General features: G+C 38.6%; 1 long non-coding RNA gene across 1 annotated transcript; it reads right to left on the bottom strand.

The window, feature by feature from the left end:
• Nucleotides 1-68: 68 nt before the first annotated feature.
• On the bottom strand, nucleotides 69-17,832 carry LOC104092423 (uncharacterized). Its single transcript, XR_685435.3, has 3 exons — nucleotides 16,913-17,832; nucleotides 606-650; nucleotides 69-404 (listed from the first exon to the last, which is right to left on the bottom strand). It is a non-coding gene; the product is annotated as an uncharacterized lncRNA (long non-coding RNA).
• Nucleotides 17,833-23,155: the final 5,323 nt, after the last annotated feature.

Raw genomic sequence — 23,155 nt, 5'->3', positions numbered from 1 at the left:
CGAAGAGAGTGAGAATTATCCTGTTGACGCATTATAAATCAATTGGCTAGGCTTGTAAAATAAAACTAGAAGAGTGAGCCTTAAGCATTTTTTTAATGTGCTGCTAAATACAACAATGTCTTTAAGTTCTTTCTACATGCTTGTTTCTTGGTAAGGACAGTACTATACATGAAGTGTATTTTTTGGTATTGTTACAAGGACAAAAAAGATGAAGTATGCATCACTTGATCAAACTTCAGAAGAATATCTTGATGTTATTGTCTGAGACTTTGGGAAGACTAAGAAGAAACTTTTAGCCAAAGCATGAGATGATAAACTGATCTATTCCAAAATATGGAGAAAATGAATGAGATGCATGCTGGACCACCTTCTTATCATATATACTTCACCAACCATTCCAAGCTCTGTCAAGTATGAACAATATGCCATCACAAAACTTCTTTGATCGATAGGATAAAAAGAATAACTTCATTAAACTAGTATCATAACTTAGATTATGCAAAATAAGAAAAGGAGTGACTTTAGAGTTGTATTAGTTGTCTGGCTCGAGTTTCTGCACAGAAACAGAAAGATGAGTTTAATATTGGTAGGTTGGCATATTGTACCTTTATGCAATCAGGTAAATCGTCGTCTTTTATTCTCGCATGAGTCTGCAAATGAAGAGATGAAGAAACATGTGGATTAGAGTTCAAATGCACTTCCTGTTTAACCAAAAATAGATTTCTCGTTCAAAGTCAATATCTAAAAGAAATCGGGTTACTGATAACTAAGATTTACTTCACTTTTCCAGCAATTTTGGAAGAATAGATTAAAGAATGGAAATGATTGATAAACGAAAATGAGAAATGAACTGATAATCACTCCCCAAAATCAAGGCTTAAAACTTAGAAAATAAAGTAAAGAATAATAGTGTGGATTTCAATAATAATCGTAACTTTCCCTTGAAATATGAGATTTCTGTCCATATATAGGAACATACAATTATAACGGTTCCCACACTTAATTTAGCTCACTAATGTATTAATCATATTGATTGTCCGTTACCATATGTTACCGTAACAGATATATTTATGACTAAAGATTTCTTGTAACTGTCCTGACTTCCCTTACTTTTATTGGGTCCTTACATTGATGTTCCACATGTCATTCCCCATCAGCTTGTTGATAATCTACGTGTCATATCTTTTTTCCACCAATAGGGATAGTCCCCCCACTTTCTAAATATCCTCAACTGAATATTCGAGAAGTGGTAATCTAATGACCTAATATGTCATCTTTAATTTTAAATATTCATTCTTGTGTTTTGAGATATCGAGAAGCACTATTCAATATTTCTCGACTTGCGTGCGCAGTCCGTAAACTTTTTCGGAAAATTTTTATATAAAAAATTGATTAAAATTTGAAATAGAGCTTTAAAACTCAACTGAGTTGACTTCGGTCAACGTTTTGAGCCAATGGACCCGGATCAGTATTTTGATAGTTTCAGTAGGTCTGTATCATGATTTGGGATTTGTGCGTATGCATGGAATTGAATTCGAAGATCCCTAACTCAAATTATTGGCATTTAACAGACACTAGAAATTTAAAGGTTTAAGAATTCCTAAATTTGGTCATAATTGGCTTTTTATTGATACCGGGTCTCGATTTAGATTCCGAAAGTTTGATCAGTTTCATAATAATATTTATGACTTATGTACAAAATTTGAAGTTATTCCGAGGTACGTAGGCACGTTTTTCGTTTTTGAAAAAAATAAAAAGTTTGATTTTATAAAACTTAAATTTCTAAAAGTTTGACCCGAGACTTGACTTTTGAGCAAACGATCCCGGAATAAAATTTGGATGATTCTAATAGTTTCGTATGGTGATTTCAGACTTAGAAGCATGTTCGGATTTGGATTTGAATGTCCGTAGGACAATTCGGCGCATTTTGGCGAAAGTTGAAAAATAGAAGATTTTTGGAAAGTTTGACCGGGAGTTGACTTTAAAAATATCGGGGTCGGAATTCGATTCTAGAAATTGGAACAGCTCCATTATGTCATTTATGACTTGCATGCAAAATTTGAGTTTATTCTGAATTGATTTGGCGTGTTTCGGCGCGAGTTTATAGAATTAAAAATTTCATAAACTCATAAATCTGAATCGACACGCGAAGTTTCACCATTGTTATGTGTGATTTGAGACCTCGAGTAGGTCCATAATATGTTTTGAGAGTTGGTCTGTTCGTACGGGCTCCCGAGTGGCTCATGTGAGTTTCGGAGTGGTTTCAGACCATTTTTAGGTCATTTTTAACTGCTAGTTTTTTACAGCAGTGTGCGAAATTTCTGATGCACAGAACTGACTTTGGAAGCTTATATCTCGCAATATATAAGAAATGTGGACATTATCAAAATATGAAAGTTGTAGCCCTTTGATTCTAGTTTCCAAAAAGATAAACCATTTATTATTTGGATATTTGTACATAAAGTTACGATCGATTGACTGAAGGCTGGTAATGCAATTTTTGCTTGCCTGACAGTGTGCTCTAGAAATTTCTGATGCGCAGAGCTCACTTTGGAAGCTTATATCTTGCAAAATCTGTAAGGAATATGGAAATTATCAAAACATGAAAGTTGTAGCCCTTTGATTCTAGTTTCCAGAAAGAAACCATTCATCATTTGGATATTTGTACATAAAGTTATACTCGATTGACTGAAGGCTGGTACCGCAAATTTTGGCTTGAAATTTTTTAGACAAGTCGCATCGCCTGGACAGAATATATATGTCCAGAGTCCGACATTTTTCTTCATTTTTAGAGTTTTAGACCTCGGTTTTGGGTGATTTGGAGGCATGTTTCACGAGTTTGAGTTGGGTAAGTATTCTTTATCCGAAATTAGTTATATTTCATGATTTCATACTCATTTACATCATGAATCCGTGAATTTATGGAAGAAAAATCAGATTTTTATAAGATCTTCCCAAAACAAAAAATTTAGATTTGAAAGCCAATCCGATGTCGGAATTCAATAATTTTTATATGGTTGAACTCGTATCGGAACGGATGTTCGGATTTTGTGAGTTTTTTTGGGATTCGAGACGTGGGTCCCACTGTCAGTTTTTAAATGAATTTTTGGTTTTAATCCGGAAAAGTAGTAATTTCATATGGAATTAATTCCTACAATTCGTGTTGAGAATATTGAATTGTTTGTGACTAAATTTAAAGCTTTCGTACATCAATTCGTGAGACAGAGATTTATTGGAATCTTGAATTTGGTTGCGAAGCGAGGTAAGTGTCGTGGTTAACCTTAACTTGAGGGAATAGAACCTTTGAATTATTGTTACGTGAATTTCATGTGTAACGACGTATAAGCGAGGTGATGAGTGCCTATACGTTGTCAAATTGATTGTTTGCACATTTATCTGGAAATCATAAATTATTTTAAATTATAAATTAATTATTATATTAATTATTTCTCTCATATTCCTTGCTCAATATTATGCCTTGAATCCATGCTATATTTGCTACATGCTTATTTAATTTATGTGACTTAATTGTTACTTGACATTTAGCATACTAAATATTAAATTGCCTATTTTCTCCTTAATTTCCAAAATTAATTGCTACTTGCCATCACCTGTTTCTAAATAAATCATAATTATAATATGCTTGTTGTCTTACAATTTCATACTAATTGTTGCATTTATTGGAATAATTACTTTTATAAGAATTGGTAAATTATATTATTGAGGAGCGGGTTGCACGCCGCAACAAAATTAATTGAAAGTGAATATATTAGAGGAGAGGGTTGCACGCCGCAACAGAATTGATTAAAAAGATATATTGAGGATCGGGTTGCACGCCGCATCGGAATTAAATGAAAATAAATATAGGATGGGATCGGGTTGCACGCAGCAAGGGAATTGAATATGAATATATTGTGGGGATCGGGTTGAACGTCGCAACAGAAAGTGATTTAAGAAATAATTGGTTATGACTGACAAGTTGCCTTGTTTGTTGATATGATTTACTGGTTTAATTTCTATTCATGTTCTCCTATATTGTTGTTATTATTATTGCGTACAGGTTAATGTAAGTGACTTGCCTTAGTCTCGTCACTACTTCGTCGAGGTTAGGCTCGACACTTACAGGGTACATGGGGTCGGTTGTACTCATACTACACTCTACACTTCTTGTGTAGATACCAGAGTTGGCCCCAGCGGCGTACAGTAGATTTGCTCGGATTCAGCTATCCACATGAGACTTGTGGTATAGCTGCATGTTGTTCACAACTATGAAGTCCCCATCTACTTTATTTTAGCTGTGTATTTCTGTCAGACAACATTATTTTCATTCAGACCCTTATTTGTATTATTCTAGTAGCTCGTGCACTTGTGACACCAGTTCTGGGATGGTATTTAGACATCGCTATTATTATGGTTTACTCACTTTATTTCAGATTTTATTCCAGTTATTAGTTGCTTTATTATTAATTAAATTAAATTGTTAAAATAAAAAAAATGGTTAAAATTATTCTAACGTTGGCTTGACTAGCAAGTGAAATGTTAGGCGCTATCACGGTCCCAAAAGTGGGAATTTCGGGTTGCGACAAATTGGTATCAGAGCACTAGGTTACATAGGTCTCATGAGTCACGAGCAAGCTTAGTAGAGTCTGAAGGATCGGTGCGGAGACGTTTGTACTTACATTCCAAAGGCTATGGAGTTTAGGAATAATTTCACTTCTATTCAACTCTGTTATGCGATTTTATTCTATCATTGACGATTGAACGCTTCTATTCTTAACCTCTCACAGACGGAAAGGAGCCAGAGCCCCCAGTGACAGCTATGACTAGGGGAAGAGGCCGAGGTCGAGGTCGCGCCATAGGCCGAGGTAGAGGCAGAGGCAGACCTCAATCTAGAGCTCGAGCAACAACACATGTTGTAGAAACTCAGGTGGATTTAGAAGCGGAGGTTCCAACTCAGACAGTACCTGTTGGACCAGTTCAGGTTCAGGAGGATTCATAGCTACTCCTGTACTTCAGGATACTCTAGACCATTTGGTGAGTCTTGTGGAGGGTGTGGCCTAAAATGGTACATTTCTAGTGGCACCAACCGTCTCACAAACTGGGGGAGGAGCACAAACTCCCACTATTCCCGCTTCGGGGCAGACAACTCCCCAGTAACTGGCTCCAATAGCCCATCCAGTTAGGGTAGTTCAACCAGTTGTTGCAGTACAGGCCGATGATAGGTCTTTTTTGTCTTCTGAGGATTTGTTGAGGTTGGACAAGTTTACCAAGCTATTTCCAATCCATTTCAGTGGTACACCTTCTAAGGACCCACGGGATTTTCTTGACCGCTTCTATGAAGTATTGCAGAACATGGGGATAGTCAAAAGCAATGGGGTTGATTTTTCTTTGTTTCAGATGATTGGTTCTGCCAAGAGGTGGTGGAAAGATTATGTATTTACTAAACCAGTTGGTTTACCTGCACTTACCTAGGAGCAGTTCTCGTAGCTTTTTCTAGAGAAGTTCCTTCCTATCACACTGAGGGAGAATTACCGCAAGCAGTTATAGCATCTCCAGCAGGGAAGTATGTCAATCACTCAGTATGAGACCCGTTTTGTAGATCTATCCCATCATGATTTTCTTTTGCTTCCTACCGATAGAGAGACAGAGGGGGGGATGAGGAGGTTCATTGATGGACTCGTTCAACCTATCAAGCTACAGATAGCCAAGGAGACCGGTGTGAGATTTATTTTCAGATGGCTGCTAATATCGCCAGGCGGATCGAGATGGATCTTTCACAAGAGAGACAACTAGTGTTAGATAAGAGGCCCCGTCATTCCGGTAATTTCAGAGGCGCCTTATCTGGAGGCAGGAGTACTTATGGTAGGGGTCATCCTCCTAGGTCATTTTATTCAGCACTTCAGACTTCTCACTATGCTTCAGGGAGTCAAGGTCCTTATGTTCCTTACCCTGGACAGCTAACATTTAGTGCGCATTCAGCTCCTATTAGTGCACCACCACTCTAGAGTCACTATGGCGGCTGTCTGACTCGTTCGGGTCAACTTCAGCCTTAGCAGCCACGACAGCAGGATGGGTATTATGAGAGTGGGAACATTGGTCACATCAGGAGGCATTGCCCTAGGTTGTTGAGCAACAGATCTAAGCAGAATTCACGTGCCATCATACCAGCAGTGGTTGCTCCACTGCCCGACCGACCAGCTAGGGGCAGGGGTACTGTTAGAGGTGGAGGTCAGACTACTAGAGGTGGATGTCGGACTATTAGAGGTGGAGGTCAACGAGCTATGTCCTGTCCCAGAGATGTAGTTCAGACTGGTGGGGCCCAGCCCCGATTCTATGCTTTCCCAACTAGGCCTGAGGCCGAGTTATCCAACGCCATGATCATAGGTATTGTTCCAGTTTTCCATAGAGATGCCTCAGTTTTATTTGATCTGGGATCTACTTACTCCTATGTGTCCTCCTACTTTGCTTCATATATGGTTATTCCTCGTGATTCTCTGAGTGTGTTTGTATATGTGTCCACGCCGGAGGGAGATTCTGTTATGGTAGATCATGTCTATTATTCGTGCGTGGTTATTATTGGGAGTCTTGAGACTAGTGTGGATCTTCTACTTCTCAACATGGTAGATTTGACCTCATACTGGGTATGGATTGGCTGTCACCTTATCATGCTAAATTGGATTGTCATGCCAAGATGATGACCTTAGCCATGCTAGTGTTACCTCGATTGGAGTGGAAAGGAACTCCTGGTCATTCTACCAGTAGGGTTATTTCTTATATGAAGGTTCGGCGTATGGTCGAGAAGGGGTGTCTATCCTATTTGGCTTATATTTGCGATCCCAGTGCGGATATAGACTCAGTACCAGTTGTTCATGAATTTTTAGAAGTATTTCATGCAGATTTGTTGGGGATGCCACCCGACAGAGATATTGACTTCTGTATTGATTTAGCTCTGGGCACTCAGCCCATTTCTATTCCACCATACCGTATTGCCCCACTAGAGTTGAAAGACTTGAAGGAACAGTTACAAGAATTGCTTGATCAGGGATTCATTAGACCTAGTGTCTGGCTCTGGGGTGCACCAGTGTTGTTTGTGAAGAAGAAAGATGGTTCAATATGGATGTGTATAGATTATTGGCAGTTGAACAGGGCTACTATCAAGAACAAGTATTTGTTGCCAAGAATTGATGACTTATTCTATCAGTTTTATGGTACTAAGATATTTTCGAAGATTGACTTGAGGTCTGGCTATCATCAGTTGAAGATTAGGGCATTTGATGTCCCTAAGACAGCTTTTCAGACTCGGTATGAGCATTATGAATTTTTAGTGATGTCATTTGGGCTGACAAATGCCCCAACAGCATTTATGAATTTGATGAACAGTGTGTTCAAGCCCTATCTGGATCACTTTATGGTTGTATTCATTCATGACATCTTGATTTACTCCAACAGTCGAGAAAAACATGAGAAACATCTTCGGATTGTGCTTCAGACATTGAGGGATAATCAATTATATGCCAAATTTTCAAAATGCAAGTTCTGGTTAGACTTAGTTGCCTTTTTGGGGCATGTTGCATCGCCAGAAGGCATAAAAGTGGACCCTATGAAGATTGAGGCAGTTTAGAACTGGCCTAGACCTACTTCAGCTACAGAGATTCAGAGTTTTCTAGGTCTGGCAGGTTATTATCACCGGTTTGTGGAAGTGTTTTCATCTATAGCAAACCTATTGACCAAAATGACCCATAAGGGTGCTCCATTCAGATGGTCAGACGAGTGTGAGTTAAGCTTTCAGAAGCTCAAGACTGCTTTGACTACAGAGCCAGTGTTGGTGTTGCCCACATGTTCAGGATCGTACATGGTGTATTGTGATGTATCTCGTATCGGATTCAGTGCAGTATTGATGCAAGATGTCAGGGTGATTGCATATGCATCATGACAGTTGAAAGTTCACGAGAAGAATTATCATGTTCATGACATAGAATTAGCAGCCATTGTTCATGTGCTGAAGATTTGGAGGCAGTACCATTACGGCGTGTCATGTGAAGTATCACAGATCATCATAGTCTACAGTATCTATTCAAACAAAAATATCTCAATTTGAGGTAGAGAAGATGGTTGGAGCTATTGAACGACTATGATATCACCATTTTGTATCACCCGAGAAAGGCCAATGTGGTGGCTGATGCTTTGAGTAGAAAGGTTGTGAGTATGGGCAGCCTTGCGTATATTCCAGTTGGTGAGAGGCCGCTAGCTGTAGATGTTCAGACTTTGGCCAATCAGTTTATGAGGTTAGATATTTCGGAGCCAGTTGGGTTCTAGCTTGCACAATTGCTCAGTCTTCTTTATATGAGCGCATAAGAGAGCGACAATATGATGATCCTCATTTGCTTGTCCTTAAGGACACGGTGCAGCCCGATGGTGCCAAGCAGGTTGTTGTGGGAGATGATGGAGTTTTGCAGATGCATGGTCGTATTTGTGTTCCTAATGTGGATGGGCTTCGTGAATTAATTCTTGAAGAGGCCCACAGTTCCTGGTATTCTATTCATCTGGGTGCCGGCAAAATTTATCAAGATTTGCGGCAATATTATTGGTGAAGAAGAATGAAAAAGGATATAATTTCATATGTAGCCCGGTGTTTGAATTGTCAGCAAGTTAAATACGAGCATCAGAGACCTGGTGGTTTGATTCAGAAGTTAGAAATTCCTGAGTGGAAGTCGGAGCATATCACTATGGATTTTGTTGTTGGACTCCCACAGACTCAGAAGAAGTTCGACGCAGTGTGCGTCATTGTGGACAGGTTGACCAAGTCAGCACATTTCATTCCAGTGGCAATTACCTATTCTTCAGAGCGGTTAGCTGAAATTTACATTCGTGAGATTGTCCGCCTTCACGGTGTGCCCGTGTCTATTATTTCAGATCGAGGTACGCAGTTCACCTCGCACTTTTGGAGGGTTGTACAGCGTGAGTTAGGAACGCAGGTTGAGTTGAGTACAACATTTCATCCACAGACAGACGGACAATCAGAGCGCACTATTCATATATTGGAAGATATGTTTCGCGCTTGTATTATAGATTTTGGAGGTTCTTGGGATCAGTTCTTTCCACTTGCAGAGTTTGCCTATAATAACAACTATCAGTCGAGCATTCAGATGGCTCTGTATAAAGTATTATACGGGAGGAGATGTCGTTCGCTAGTTAGCTGGTTTGAACCGGGAGAGGCTCGGTTGTTGGGTACTGATTTGGTACATGATGCCTTGGATAAGGTCAAGGTTATCAAGGATCGACTTCGCACAGCTCAGTCTAGGCAAAAGATTTATGCCAACCATGAGGTTCGTGATGTTGCATTCATGACTGGAGAAAGAGTATTCCTCCGGGTTTCACCTATGAAAGGTGAAATGAGATTCGGAAAGAATGAAAAGTTAAGCCCTAGGTATATCGGACACTTTGAAATTCTTGAAAGGGTGGGTGAAGTATCCTACAAGCTTGCACTACCACCTAGTTTATCAGCAGTTCATCCGTGTTCCATGTATCTATGCTCCGAAAATATCATGGTGATCTGTCCCATGTGTTAGAATTTAACTTAGTCCAATTGGACAAATATTTGACTTACGAGGAGCAGCCGGTAACTATCCTAGCCCGACAGGTCCAACAGTTAAGGTCTAAAAGCTATCCCTTGGTTCAGGTGCAATGGAAAGGTCAGCCAATTGAGGCAGCTGCCTAGGAGTCCGATCCGGACATGCGAAGTAGTTATCCCCACCTTTTCATCAGCTCAAGTATTTTTCTAACTTTGTTCGAGGATGAACGTTTGTTTTAGAGGTGGAGAATGTGATGACTCAATATGTCATCTTTAATTTTAAATAATCATTTATGTGTTCTAAGACCTCGAAAAGCACTATTCATCATTCCTCGACTTGCGTGCGCAATCCATAAATTTTTTCCGGAAAGTTTTTATATGAAAAAATGATTTAAATGTGAAATAGAGCTTTAAAACTAAACTGAGTTAACTTCGGTCAATGTTTTGAGCCAACGGATCCAGATCAGTTTTTTGACAGTTTCGGTAGGTCCATATCATGATTTAGGACTTAGGCGTATGCCTGAAATCAAATTCGAAGGTCTCTAACTCAAATTATTGGCATTTAACAGAAATTAGAAATTTAGAGGTTTAAGAATTCCTAAATTTGGTTATATTTGGGTTTTTGTTGATACCAAATCCCGATTTAGATTCCGAGAGTTTGATCAGCTTCGTAACAATATTTATGAGTTATGTACAAAATTTGAAGTTATTCCGAGGTACGTAGGCACGTTTTCCGTTAGTTTTTGAAACAAATAAAAGGTTTGATTTTATAAAGCTTAAATTTCTAAAGTTTGACCCGAGATTTGACATTTGAGCAAACGACCCCAGAATAGAATTTTGATAATTCCAATAGCTTCGTATGGTAATTTAGGACTTAGGAGCATGTTCGGATTTGGATTTGGATGTCCGTAGGACAATTCAACGCATTTTAGCGAAAGTTTGAAAATAGAAGATTTTTGGAAAGTTTGACTGGGAGTTGACTTTATTGATATCGGGGTCAGAATTAGATTATGGAAATTGGAACAGCTCCATTATGTCATTTATGACTTGTATGCAAAATTTTAGTTCATTCCGAATTGATTTGGCATGTTTCGGCGCGAATTATAGAATTGAAAAGTTCATAAACGCATAAGTCTGAATCGAAGCACGATTTGTAGTTTCGCCATTGTTATGTGTGATTTGAGACCTCGAGTAGGTCCATAATATATTTTGAGACTTGTTGGTGTGTTCGGACGGGTCCCGAGGAGCTCGGGTGAGTTTCAGAGTAGTTTCGGACCATTTTTAGGTCATTTTTAACTGCTGTTTTTTTACAACAATGTGCAAAATTTCTGATGCGCAGAACTCACTTTGGAAGCTTATATCTCGCAATATATAGGGAATCTGAAAATTATCAAAACATGAAAGTTGTAGCCCTTTGATTCTAGTTTCCAGAAAGACAAAATCATTCATCATTTGGACATTTGTACATAAAGTTACGTTCGATTGACTAAAGGCTGGTAATGCAGTTTTTGTTTGCCTGGCAGTGTACATCGCCAGAAATCTTTGATGCGCAGAGCTGACTTTGGAAGCTTATATCTCGCAATCAATAAGAAATCTCGCAATCTATAAGAAATCTCGAAATTGTCAAAACATTAAAGTTATAGCACTTTGATTCTAGTTTCCCGAAAGATAAACCATCATCATTTAGACATTTGGACAGAAAGATATGATCGATTGAATGAAGGCTGGTACTGTAATATTTGGCATGAAAGTTTTGAGACAAGTCGCATCTCAGAGATGCGACTTGCCTAGACAGAATATATATGTCTGGAGTCCGACATTGTTGCTCATTTTTAGAGTTTTAAACCTCGGCTTTGGGTGATTTCGGAGGTATTTTTCACGATTTTGAGCTGGGTAAGTATTCTTTATCCGAAATTAGTTATATTTCATAATTCCATACTCATTTACATCATGAATCCATGAATTTATGGAAGAAAAAATAGATTTTTATAAAATCTTCCAAAAATAAAAATTTAAGATTCGAAAGCCTATCTCGTGTCGAAATTCGATAATTTTTGTATGGTTGAACTCGTATCGGAATAGGTATTCAAATTTCGTGCATTTTTTTGGGATTCGAGACGTCGGTCCCACTGTTGGTTTTTGAAATGCGTTTCGGATTTTAATCCAGAAAAATAGTAATTTCATGTGAAATTAATTCCTATGAGTCGTGTTGAGAATATTAAATTGTTTGTGACTAGATTTGAAGCTTTCGAACATCAATTCGCGAGGTGAAGGTTTATTGGAACCTTGAATTTGGCTGCGAAGCGAGGTAAGTGTCATGGTTAACCTTGACTTGAGGGAATAGAACCCTTGAATTATTGTTACGTGCTTTTCATGTGTAACGATGTATAGGCGAGGTGACGAGTGCCTATACGTCGTCAAATTGATTGTTTGCACATTTATCTGGAAATCATAAATTATTTTAAATTATGAATTAATTATTATATTAATTATTTCTCTCATATTCCTTGCTCAATATTATGCCTTGAATCCATGTTATATTTGCTACATGCTTATTTGATTTATGTGACTTAATTGTTACTTGACATTTAGCATACTAAATATTAAATTGCCTATTTCCTCCTTAATTTCCACAATTAATTGCTACTTGCCATCACTTGTTTCTAAATAAATCATAATTATTATATGCTTGTTGTCTTACAATTTCATAATTATTATTGGTAAATTATATTATTGAGGAGCGGGTTGCACACCCAACAGAAATGAAAGTGAATATATTGGAGGAGTGGGTTACACTCCGCAATAAAATTAATTGAAGGTGAATATATTAGAAAAGCGGGTTGCACGCCTCAATAGAATTGATTGAAAAGATATATTAAGGATCGGGTTGCACGCCGCAACGAAATTAAATGAAAATAAATATAGGGTGGGATCGGGTTGCACGCAGCAACGGAATTGAATATGAATATATTGTGGGAATCGGGTTACACGCAGCAACGGAAACTGATTTAAGTAATAATTGGTTATGACTGTCGAGTTGGCTTGATTGTTGATATGATTTACCGGTTTAATTTCTATTCATGTTCTCCTATATTGTTGTTATTATTATTACTGCATACAAGTTAATATAAGTGACCTGCCTTAGCCTCGTCACTACTTCGTCGATGTTAGGCTCGGCACTTACTGGATACATGGGGTCGGTTGTACTCATACTACACTCTGCACTTCTTGTGTAGATACCAGAGTTGGTCACAGCAGCGTATAGTAGATTTGCTCGGATTCAGCTATTCACAGGAGACTTGAGGTATGGTTGCACGGCGTTCGCAGCTCTGAAATCCCCATCTACTTTAATTTAGCTATGTATTTCTGTCAGACAACTTTATTTTTATTCAGACCCTTATTTATATTATTCTAGTAGCTCGTGTACTTGTGACACCAGTTCTGCAATAGTATTTAAACATCGCTATTATTATGGTTTACTCTGGTCTACTCGCTTTATTTCAGATTTTATTCCAGTTATTAGTTTCTTTATTATTAATTAAATTAAATTGTTAAAATAAAAAAAATGGTTAAAATTATTCTAACATTGGCTTACCTAGCAAGTGAAATATTAGGCCCCATCACGATCCCGAAGGTGAGAATTTCGGGTCATGACAAGTAAGTTTTTATGGCAGGAATTCTTTGCCGTCATTTCTCGAGTATCATTATGCCTCCTTTAGAATCGATGCGACGTATGTCACATTCATGTAATGCACATTCCATGTGGCTTCTTATGATTGGATGTGCAATTTCTAAGTACTTTTTAGAGTTTTTCCTGCGGCTGCATTAGTCATGAAGTGACGGTTCCATTATGACGCTTCAAAATGACCAATTTTAACGACGGTTGTATCTCCTTATAAATACTTCATTCTTTTTTATTTTTTGAAACCTTCTTCCTTCTTTATCCATTAGCTTAGTCCTTATTCGTATCTCTGTAACTTTCTTCTCTATTTCCATTGTTAAACATGTCTTCATCAATACCATACCCTCGCAAAGTTGTGATCGCCGACGAACTTTCTCCTTCTACTGCTCCCACTAGAAGTAGGAGAGGTGGTAGGTTTTGTAGTCTCGGTTCGTTATCTAAACGTGGTTGCTCTTCTCAAATTAGTTCTGCCAGGCCATCTTCTTCTAGACCTAGGGTTCCACTAACCCCTAGATCTTTTTTCTAGAAATAGGGACCTAAATGAACCTGTGCGTGAACCTATAGTTGTTGAGATTGTTCCTCAAGAATTTTCTTTTGTAACAGACCGTGAGACCATGAGAAATCAAGTCTCTTCTATAGCTTCCCTTAACCCTGCTGAACTTTACCCAAGCTTAATCACTGACGGTCTTCTTTCCTTAATTCGACGAGAATGTCATTGGAAACCAGATTTTCCAGTTTTAATCCCTGGTGCCAACAAAAGGATCACCTCTTACCATGCCGGTTTTTCTTTTGTTTATACCTACCCCTTTACTATAGGGTTTAAGCCTCCCATTGATTCAATGATCATCGAGTTTTGTCGCTACTTTAATGTGTGCCTTGGCCAGATTGGCCCCATCGTGTGGAGGGCTGTAGCATGCTTTCGTTATTTGTCGGATTTGGTCTCCGCCCCTTTTACCTTTCGTCACTTACTTCACATTTACTCCCTCAAGTTGTTTCGTGAAGGAGTCTTTTCCCTTGTGGATAGAAGTAAAAGAGTGTTAGTTAGCCCGGAGGATGATCGGGACCGTGGCTGGTACGCCCGCTTTGTTGCTGCCCCCACTAGTGGGTTAGTGGGTAAAGAAAACATACCTTTTCTAGAAAAATGGAACTTTGCACGTAAACTTTCTTCTTTTTATTCTCTTTTTCTTTTTATTTGTATTGAATTCCTTTATGTAACTATATACCCATTTTCTTAGCGACCATGGATGTCTTTGAAGAAATTCCCGACTTCCGTGCTTGGGTAAAAAAAAGATGTTGACTGTTTCTCCTATGGACAAAAGATCTTGGAAATTTCTTTCTCAAAAATTCGGTTGGAAAGTGAAAACGCATTGTACTTTTCACCTTCATAATTCTTCTCCTTCTTTTACTTGTTCATATTAAAAATTTTCATCATCCCCTTTTTTTATTAGGGTTTCCTATTAGTGGAATTAGTCCCTCGTCTGTTTCATCAACCAGGCTTTTTGTAAGTCTTGCCTAGGTACGGATTTTGATTGCTTCTTCCTCCAAGAGGAAAACTGATGAAGCTCGTGGCTCTCATGATAAAGAGGAGGTAGAAGAAGGTTCTTTGGTAAGAAAAACGTGCGTCAGGAGAAGCGTGGTTTATCATGATGAAACCATTGTTTTTCATGACCATCCATCTAGTTCAATTCCTTTCAGACTCATCGACGAGCCAGAAAATACTCCTTTAAAAATTTCTGATGAAGATGTAGCTAATCCCCCACCCACTCCTGCTGATAGGTTGTTTGCCCGAGGTTTTGAGGGTGAAGAAGGCTCCGGTCCTATGAAGAATTACCTCTTTCTTCCCTTCCAATTTCATCTTCTGTTAACTCCCATATGTCTTTGCCTGATGTTACTCCGGTTGTTATTCCCATTGATGTTTCTCATGTAGAAGTCGAGCCTTCTAGCAACAGAAGAGAGATGAAAATAGTTGTGATGGAGGCCTCTGAGGGCGGAAATTTGTTGAGGATGTCTGATAAAGTTGATGTGTGGTTGAAGCCATTGTTAGGCCCCATAGAGAAGAAGTTAGAAAGCCATAGTTCACTGACCTTAATGAATGACATTGTTCATTCTTCTCTGAAGGTATAAGTTTACTTACATTTCCTTCCTTACTTACTTTTCCTCATTCATAATTGTTCTTCCCCTACCTTTTTGTAGATTAATTTGATTGGCACAGAGCTTATAAAAAGATTTTCTCAAACTGACCAACAAATTATTGAATTGCGTACCGAGAGTGACAACTAGAAAGAAAAATTTGAAGGTCTTCAGTTGGAAAAGGAAGTTATTGTAGAAGAGAATGGTGCTTTGGAGCACCAATGAGAATGGTTTCCGCTGAGTTAGCGGTTGAAAAAACTTCTTCCAGTCAAGTCGGGAAGGACAAGGATAGACTGGAATCCTCTTTTGTTGAACAACTTTCCAAGGCTACTAAAGAGATAAGGGGGTTGAAAAAGCTCCTTAACCAGAAAGAGGTTTATGCGAGTGAATTGGTTTAGACACTTACCCAAGTTCAGGAAGATCTCCGCACCTCTACTGATAAAATTCAGTTCTTAGAAAGTTCTCTTGCTCTTTTGAAAATAGCCTATGAAGCCTCGGAAGAAGAAAAAGAAGAGATGAGAGCTGAGATTGATCAGTGGGAAAAAGATTATGAGGCCTTCGAGGATAACTTATCGCTGGATGTTAGCTTGTATTTTCTGAATAGTCGTCTTTAGACTTTAATTGAAGCCAATTAGGATGGTTTTGACCTTAATGCTGAGATTGTTAGAGCTAAAGAAGGAATTGATAAAACTCAACAACATCAAAGCTTTTCCACACCTGAAGATGAAGGTTCTAAGGGTGATGGTGATGGACGTTTTCCTGGCGGGGCTGATGTTCAAGCCTCTTCTCCCCAATTTGATCCTTCTTCTCTCGTTGATGATGTTCCTTAGCTTTTCTCCTTTTCCTTACTCTTTTATTGGTTTTTATTTGGAACTCCCTTATGTTGCTTTTTTCTTAGTTTAACAACTTTTTGGAAGGTTTGTTTTAGTTGCCTCTGTCCTTTTGGGGTTAGATGACAAATTTATCACCCTTATTTTAGGGTTAATATATAATATTTCGGTTACTTTTGCCGCATATTATGCTCTTTCCCTTTAATATTTGAGCTTTCTCTTACATTTAAAAATACCTTAATAGTCAGTGACTTTGATTAACACGGATTTTTATAAGAGAGGACCCTTGTATGTTAACGACACCAATGAAGATGACGTCTCATCTTCGTATTGGTGCAAATATATGAAACGTGAAGTAGACATGAAAAGAGAAATAATTTGAGGAAGTTTTATCTTTTGAACTTTCAAAATAAATTACGAATGGGATTCGAAGATAATTATTTGGATGATGATTGCATAACCCTTTTTCCATCAGAAAAGTTGTAACCTAGACCGGGAATAACTCAGTATTCTGTGTGTCTTTCGGGTTTAATATCATCATTTGGTACGGGCGAGCTTTTTGCCTATCATCTAAAATGTTTAGTAAAATTCAAAAGAACAAAATAAAATTGAACTTGCATGATACCTAACCGCGGGTATTTTCCTCGTCTAGAAGTAATACTGGTTCAAATGAATTGCATTCCAGTTTGATGGTAGTACCTTGCCATCCATGGTTTCCAACTCGTATGCTCCTTTTCCGGCGATGCCTCGAACCCTATATGGGCCTTCCCAATTTGGGCTAAACTTTCCTACTTTGGCCCCTTTTGTTAACTGGAACACCTAGGCCCCTTTTGTTGACCGAAACACCTTTTTGAGGACGAAGTCCCCAATCTTGAAGTACCTCAATCTAGCTTTCTTGTTGTAATATCGTTCAATCATCTGTTTTTGAGCTGTCATTCGAATTAATGTTGCTTCTCTCCTCTCTTCTAATAAATTCGAATTTACCCGCAACTCCTACTTATTTTCATCTTCGGTAGCATGTGTGTACCTCGTACTTGGTTCACCTATCTCCACAGGAATTAAAGTTTCTGCACCATATACAAGTGAAAATGGAGTCTCACCCGTACTAATTTTTGTTGTCGTTCAATAAGCCCATAACACCCCCGGTAATATTTCTGGCCATTTGCCCTTTGATTCTTCTAATCTCTTCTTCAAGTTATTGATAATAACTTTATTTGTCGATTCACTTTGTCCGTTGACCGCATGGTGGTAAGGTGCGGATGTAATCTGTTTAATCTTCCAATTTTGAAAGAATTCTATGATTTTCGTGCCTATGAATTGCGGGCCATTGTCACATACGATTTCCTTTAGAACCCCAAATTGACATATAAAGTTTCGTTAAAAAAACCTCTGACTTCTTTTTCCCGCACCTGTTTGAAAGCACCTACTTCTACCCATTTTGAAAAATAATCTGTTAAAACTAGCAGATATTGTACCTTTCCTTTAGCTTGAGGCAACGACCCTACAATGTCCATGCCCCATTTCATGAAGGGCTATGGTGAAATAACTTAATGTAACAGCTCTGTCTGGCGGTGCATGTTATTGGCATATCGTTGACATTTATCGCACCTGGCTTCAAATTTTTCTGCTTCTTCTTCCATTTTTGACCAATAATATCCCACTCTTATTAATGTCTTCACCAACGATCTTCCCCATGCGTGATTGCCGCAATGCCACTCATGTACTTTTCTCATCACATACTCCGTTTGTGATGGACCGATGCACCGTGCTAAAGGTCCACCAAACATCTTTCGAAATAAATTTCCACAAATTAAGCAATACCAAGCGGTTTTTTACCAAAGCAATTGTGACTTCTTCTTGTCCTCAGGAAAGATACCATACTACAAAACGTTCACAAATTCGTTTCTCCAATCCCAAGTTAGATTATTAAAATTTACCTCACATCTTCCTTGGTCGAGTGTTGAATGAAACAAATGTATAACGATTGCATTTTTTACATCCACAACAGACGTGAGATTTGCCAACGCATCAGCTGCTGCATTCTCTTCCCCGGGTATCTGCACGGCCTTTCAAGTCTGGAATTGTCTAAGAAATTTTCGTACCTTTACCAGGCATTGCTGCATTCGCGTTTCTCTTGCCACCTAAGTCCCCTGCATTTGGTTAACCACCAATTACGAGTCACTTTCGATCACAATTTGTTCTATACCAAGTTCTCATGCTAATTCCAAGATTGCAATCACAACTTCATACTCTGCCTAATTGTTAGTGATTAGATAACATTTTATTGCTTGTCTTATGACTTCCCCTGAAGGTGGAATCAGAACAATTCCTAAAACTTCTCCTTTAACGTTTGAAGAACTATGGTAAATAGGGTCCAAGTCCCCGGATTAGCTCTGGTAAATACCTGTAGTTCCTTTTCTGCTTCAGGAACTATATTCTTGCTAAAATACGCTACAAAATCTATTAAAACCTACGATTTTATTGCAGTTCTGGGCTGATATATGATATCAAACTCACTGAGTTATATTGACTATTTAGCTAATCTACCTGATAATTTCTGTTTATGCAGTACATTCCTCAGGGGGAAAGCATTTATAACAGAAACTGGATGACATTGAAAATAAGGTCAACTTCCTAGATGCCATAATTAATGCTAAAGCAAGCCTTTCCAAGTGTGGATATCGTGTCTCATCATCTAGTAAAAATTTACTAACATAATAAATTAGGGATTGTTTACCTTTATTCTCTCGTACCAACACCACACTTACCGCCACTTCTGATATAACAAGGTAAATGAGCAGCAGTTCACTGTCTTTTGGTTTAGATAGCAAAGGCCGATTTGATAGATACGACTTTGTAGGGAAGCCTCTTCATCACTGGCGTCCACATCATCGTCAATAACCACAGTGGATGCGTCAGGATCAGGTGCGACTTTCTTCACTTTCTTATTCTTGCCCTCGGTCGCAGAAGAACGCCACATTTTTTGTTGTTTGTTCTCTGTCAGGGACTCCGAGAGAAAGCATTTGCACCAGAAGCAGATCTGTTGGCACCTGTTCGGGTGAGAGCCTCTTTCATCAACCTTGCAGCCTCTACGGGATCAACCAAAACGTCCTTCTCAGAAATGGTAATAGAACCCTGTGGGAGACCTAAATCCAACAAAAGAAAAAAGGGGTGAGGTTAACCAATCTTCCTACGTACAAAGATAAAATGAAGGCAAAATCAGTTTACCCTAATTCTTGGCCCTCCACCCATACTTGGGGGCTAGCTTTTTCCACCGGCGGATCTCAGGTGTGGTGATGTCTAGAATCTTCTGAACCCACTGGTCCAGGCCTTCAACCCTTGGTGGCGTGTAACGACCCGATCGGTCATTTTATATAATTGCACCATGTTACCCTTTTTATGCTTCACACATGTGTGTTTATGATTTTATGACTTGCGGGGTTGGTTAGTTTTGTTCCGAAAAGCTTTTGGGTTGATTTGGACCCTTTGATTCTTGGGTTAGAAGCCTATATTATAAATGTTGACCAAATATTGACTTTTGTGAAAAAGACCCCATAACTGTGTTTTGATGGCTCAGATAGCTTTGTATCATGATTTCAGACGTAGGCGTATGCCTTCAATTAATTTCGGAAGTCTGTAGGTCATTTTTTTGTTGATTTGCCGAAATTTGGCTATTTGAAGTTGAAACGTTTGACCGTATGTTGACTTTTAACTATCGAGCTAGGAATTTGATTTTGGAACTTGGAATAGGTCCGTTATAGTATTTAGAACTTGTCTCCAAAATTTGGTGTCCTTCGGAGTTGATCTTATAGGATTCAGACGTTTAGTTGTAATTTTAGAAATTCTTGGATTTTACTTTGAAATTCATGCGTTTTAGTGTTCGATTCATAGTTTAAGATGTTATTTTTGTGTTTTGATCGCGCGAGCGAGTTCGTATGATATTTTTAGATTTGTGTGGATGTTTGGGTTGGATCCCTGAGGGCTCGGATGAGTTTCAAACATGTTTCATAATGATTTTGAACTGAAATTGAACTGTTGGTGTTGTCGGTGCTTAGTTATCACAATTGCGAGAACCAACCTCGCAATTGCGAAGACGGTAGTGGGGGTAGAGATGTCGCAACTATGACTTCCTCTTCGCATTTGCGAAGGCATCAGGATTTTGGCTATGTTCGCATTTGCGAACAATTATTCGCTTTTGCGGTTAGGACCAGCTTCGCAACTGCGAAGCCTCTATCGCAATTGCGATGATTTCGGAGGCTTTCAGGGCTCGTAAATATGAGCCCCATTCCACAATTACGAGGGTTCGCAAATGCGAATCCTGTGTTGCAAATGCAACATCCAGCAGGTACAAAGGGCTAGGAGACGGGATTTTTGAAAATATTCTCTCATTTTTGAACTCTAGACTCGGTAGGGAGCAATTTGGAGAGGGGATTTTCACCTACAAACTTTGGGTAAGTGATTTTAATCTATTTCTAATCATATTCCATCAATATATCTTATATTTTAACATCAAAATTATGTGAATCAAAGTGAAAAATTGTGAAACCTTGCCAAGTTTTTAAAAAATAAGAATTTGAGTTTTGAGAGTCGATTTGGACTCGGATTTTGAAACTAATCACATATATGAACTCGAGGGGTCATGGATAGTCGGAATTTACCATTGGTCCCTGGTTTTGACTGGGCGTCCCCCAAGTTGACTTTTGTTGACTTTTTGGAAAAAGTGTAAAGATCTTAGCTTTATCTATTGTAATTGATTTACCTTACATTGGTTGATGATATTAAGTCGATTTTGATTAGATTTGAGCCGTGTGGAGGCAAATTTTAGGGGAAAAGCTATTTTCGAGAGTTAAATTGGCCTAGTTGAGGTAAGTATCTTACCTAACTTTGTGAGTGGGAACTACCCCTTAAGATTTGGGATTGATTGTGTCTTTTGTGCTATGTGAAAGCCGTATACGCAAGGTGACGAGTGGGTACACGGGTTGTATGTGGTATTTGACCGGTTTAGGCTACTTAGACTCTTTCCATGTTTTAATTGAATTGCCGTATCATGTTCTAGATTCTCATCATCAATCTATTCTTACTTGTATTAGTCTATCCTTACATGCCTTAAATAATTTCGTTAACACTTGTTCCACATTCTAATTGATAAATTTCTTTCATGCCTTAGTCGAACTTATTACCTCTATTATTGTTTCATGTTATCTCTTTCCTTGTTGGTTTTAATTATTTGAAATCATTGTTACCTGTTATTTCTTCCATTGTGAGTTATTCTTATTTAATATCATGGTTATACATTATCTCTCATTGTTGAGTTATTGGTGTTGAAGTTGTGAAAGTCGTTATCACATTGAGGCGAAATTATTATTGGTGTTGAAGTTATGAAAGTCGTTATCACGTTGAGGCGAAATGGTTATACATCTTCCTTCTTGAGCATTTTACATTCATTGTTATTATCGATATTCTTGTACACGTTGTGGTGGAGTCGTGGGCTATTGTTGTGGAAACATTGATATTGTTGATAGTTGGCAAGTTGTGATATATGTCACTTATGGTGCGAGTTGTTATTGTAATGTGATATTGACGCGCATGCAGCGGTATAAGGTAGGACTTATGTGTGTGTTGCTTGTAGGGGAACTATGTGAAGCCACGCGGCGTCATAAGGTGGGCTAAAGTGCGTGTAGCTATTTCGGGAAAACTATTTTCAAAACCTATTTCAAATATAAGGCTCACACGGCGGTATAAGGAAAAATTGAGATTGAGATTGTGAATTTTGAATACGAGGCGGTATCTCGGTTGTTATTCTTGATATATATACACGAGGTGGTACCTCGGTGGTGATTTTTATTGTACACGAGGCGGTACCTCGTTGTGACTCTTGTTGTTTATCTCACGTTGCAAGAGTTTGAGTGGGAACACTTCTTATTGTTTTGTTCTTCCTTAGTTTTGTCAGTTATTATCCGTATATGATTATTGTGGTTTTCTTTAACTGATTTCTTTATGTTATTTCCGTGCTTACAATTCTGGTATTAGTTCATGTTGTTAACTATTTTGTATCAGTTATTTCTCTACTTTCCATTATTTATCCTTATTACGTATTCATACTGTTTATTTATATTCTTGTAGGTGTCTTGGCCTGGCCTTGTCACTACTCTACTGAGGTTAGACTTGATACTTACTGGGTACCGTTGTGGTGTACTCATACTATGCTTCTGCACATCTTTTTGTGCAGATCCAAGTATGTCTGCTCGTGCCAGTCGTTAGTGATTATCTGTTAGCTACATTACGGAGACTTCAAGGTATGCATGCTCGGCGTCCGTAGGTCTCAGAGTCACCTTCCTTTACTTTTACTATTGTTGTATTTTTCATTCAGACAGTAATGTAGTAGGCACTCTAGTATAACTCTGTAGAGCTTATGATTCAGTTTCACCGGTCTTGGGAGTGTATTGTTGTTGATTCTGTCTTTGAAAGTTTACATTAGCAATTCAACCTTGTTTTAGTATTTTGTTAATTATTTCTGCCGGGTTAATTAACCATTAGGCTTACATAGTCGTAGCGACTAGGTGCCATCGCGACATTCTACGGAGGAAAATTAGGGTCGTGACATGATGTCCACCGAGTTGCTGAAATAATGATAGAGAAGGATCAACAATGACATAAAATAGAAGCTTTATTAAAAAATAAATGACCCCCCCCCCCAACGGAACCGCTCCATCCACCCACGATTAACCTCACCTCTGGTAGCAATGACGACAAACCGCTCCATCCACCCACGATTGTTGTCGTCATCCATGCTGGTGAGCAAAGCATGGGTGGCCACATTTGCTCAAATTTATTACCCCCTCCCCCCCCCCAACGGAAAATCTTGGGGGAGTAGAGGTTCATCATACGAGCCAAGGTGAGGTTCTCTTTCGTTTCCTGGCATAGCCACCGCAGACATGCCAC

This window comes from Nicotiana tomentosiformis, chromosome 9 (genome assembly GCF_000390325.3).
Source record: "Nicotiana tomentosiformis chromosome 9, ASM39032v3, whole genome shotgun sequence".
NCBI lineage: Eukaryota > Viridiplantae > Streptophyta > Magnoliopsida > Solanales > Solanaceae > Nicotiana > Nicotiana tomentosiformis.
Note: the sequence above shows the minus strand (reverse complement) of the source record. Positions and strands in the feature narration are given on the sequence as shown.